The sequence below is a fragment of the Schistocerca americana genome, chromosome 4 (assembly GCF_021461395.2).
Source record: "Schistocerca americana isolate TAMUIC-IGC-003095 chromosome 4, iqSchAmer2.1, whole genome shotgun sequence".
Classification (NCBI taxonomy): domain Eukaryota; kingdom Metazoa; phylum Arthropoda; class Insecta; order Orthoptera; family Acrididae; genus Schistocerca; species Schistocerca americana.
Window position 1 is genome coordinate 288,377,434 of NC_060122.1, and position 3,147 is coordinate 288,380,580.

The window sequence follows — 3,147 nt, forward strand, 5'->3', positions numbered from 1 at the left end:
CCAGGTTACTGGCTATGGGAGCCAGATGTGATTGTGTTGTGTACCCAATAGCGTGGTGCTGGGTTTATATGACTAAGACAAACAGTCTGGCCACATTCATCCTCCACTGAGCCACCACACACAGATACATCCATTGTAAAGATGTACACAGAACTGGAACTGTTCTGCTGCCGCATCAAGGAAAGCTCTAACAATGGTCACCACGCTAACAGTTTGTGATGCCCCAGGTGGAGTTGCACTGCCCAAGTGGATACCTGGCTTGATGCAAACAAGCCTATTTCCTGACTAAGTATATGGTGTGGCTGCCCAATCTTGCATGGCCAAGTACCCGATGTGTGTGTCCTTTTGGTTATTACACATGGAGCCACTCGTGCACTGCATTCAGTATGGCCGTCCTGAACGATCAATTCTATATTCACTTGACATTCAGGGGTTCCAACCAATGTGAGCAGCAATAGACAGGAACGAATAAACTGCCATCAACAGCCTACAATCCTGCTGCTGTTTAATTCCAACATATACTGGCAGATTTTTTCCCCCTTTTATGTGAGACATAACACAAACAAAGAACACCAAATGTAATTTCTGAATCAGAAACACACTGTGTAATCTTCCCTTATATGTATAAATATATATAGCATTACTTCTACCTACTTTGTGTAGTTTTGCTATAATGTTAGTAATTTGAATATTCAATATGTAATACAGTATGCCAATTTGGTGTGCATTGAAAGCAATTTTAATGGTCAACAGAGTAGTTGTGATATGAATGAATGATGTCAAATCTCTCCTTTTTGTAAACAAAAATAGAAACACGAGAAAATAAAAGAACACGCATTCCCCTCGTTTAATTTTAGGCACAATGACATAACGACTACACATGTTATGAACACTTTGTTTGCCTAATGCTGCCTATGGCATATAAAGTCTGAAGCTGCTCAATGTATGGCTGAAACTAACTATGGCTGTTATCACATTACGCGATTGTGTCTAAAATAAAAAGTGACCAATATGTTAATCATTCTGTCACAGACAGAATATTGTTTTTTTCTATGACATGTTCCCTATCTTTGATCCTCATTTAAATTCTACATTATAATTATATGGTATCCCTGGATGCTAAACATGGACAGTGATTGCTGCTCTTCAAAGTTAGTGAGTGCAGTTTGCTGTTAAGAATACACAACTTATCAGGCTTGTTAGACTCCACCTGAGTAAGACACCAGGGAGTAAGTATAAGAATATATGTAAGAATCATTTCAATTTACTTAAAAGTTTACAAAAATTCTCCACAACTTGCATATGAAAGAGTGGTGTGCGCATTTAGTAATAACTATACTGTTATCAAGATTCTGATGTTGGATGACAGTATTAACATGCATACAAAGAAGGGCTGCACAAATGGTGACAAGTTTGTGTGACTCACAGGTGAGTCACTGAAATGTTGAAAACTATGAACCAGAAGACACACTAAGATAAACACCAAACATCCTACAGAAGTCTAGTGACAAAGTTTCAAGAAAAAGTAACTCCTTTAATGACTGTGAAGACAAGATTACACTAATGACAGTGTTCACAGAGGCACTTAAGCTATCATCCTTCCTGTGCTCCATATATGAATGGAATGAGAAGAAACCCTAGTACGATGGGAAATATCCTCTGTCATGCACTTCACAGCAGTTTGTAGAGTATACATGAAGATTTAGACAAATATCACAGAAAAAAAGCAACTGAAAATATTAGAGAGAACCAGTAGCAGAAAATATCCCCAGTGTTGCAACTGTTAGTTGAAGTGTGCATTGTGGAATAACAGAAGAACAGATAGAGCAAACTGGCAACATCCTATTGTTCAGGCACTGAAGTTCACAATTCGCATTGCTCTGCTTTGAACAGCAACAATGTCAATGACATTCTTATTTGTTGCACAGCCCAAGGTCTAGCTTGGGCCAGAATCTGGTAGTATGATTGCCAGTTCAAAGGGCCAATTAAAGTGTCGTTTTTTATTTCTCATTTCCTAGATATATTTATGCTCCTACTCAAAACCCACATACTCTCATGGTAATAACAATTCTCTGGTTGTTAAAATACATGTGAGTGTTGATGGCATAAATATTACACAGTGCTGGTAAACAGTTGCCTAAGTGATATCAGTAGTTAAAGCTGATGGGCTGTACTGCATTCTTCACTACTTTTCTTCTTTGTCTCTCTCAGTTCAGAACACATTAGAAACCCATCATCTGTCATACATATGAATCAACACAGCACACTACAGATATCAGTGCATGTTATCAATTTTGGGTGAAAAATTGCTCTGTTATGAAACAGATGCAATATTGTTGCTATTCTCCATATAGTGGAGATGCTGAGTCACAGATATGCATAACAAAAACACTATCAAAAAGTTAGCTTTTGGCCAAAGACAGTGGCCATGTGTGCGAGTGACACACGTGCATGCTTGCGCGCGTGCATGTTTTATCTATTTTCAGCCTTGGTGGCTGAAAGCTCACATTCTGATAATTTTTTTGTTGTGAGTAGCAACTATCCTTTTTATAATACTGTTACATTCCATCCTAGATTTACTAAACAGATATACTCATTGGCCTGGGTATATACCTCACCGTTAAAATTAAACTAACTCCAAGATCAGGCCTAGTGTATTGCACTTTCCTGGGCATACTCTACCACGGGGCAGCAACCAGATATAGTATGGAGGGGCATGGGACCAGCACACTGCTCTCCCAGGTGTCAATTCCCACATCCTCGAGCTGCTACTTGTCATTCAAGTGGCTCTACACTTAGCATCACAAGGAAAGGAAAAATTCCTGGCAGACTGGTAACTGAACTCGGTTCCTCCACATGGCAGTCAGAGATGTTTACCACTTAGCTACAGAGGTGGGTGACATACTTTGTCATATCAAAAAAAAAACTTTTTCCTAAACACAAATTCCAAATATCAGGATGTCACCTCTTCCATTGTACACATACTTGAAGAATGGAGGTCAGTATAAAGTATTCATGCATAAAAGTAGCAGTTTCAGACGTATGTAAGGCAAGAAAACAGAAATGTAGAGCACAATAGCCATATCAGCTCCTATTGGTAATTTCATTGTGAAACTTAGAGATTTTGTATGTTAATTGCTTGAATTC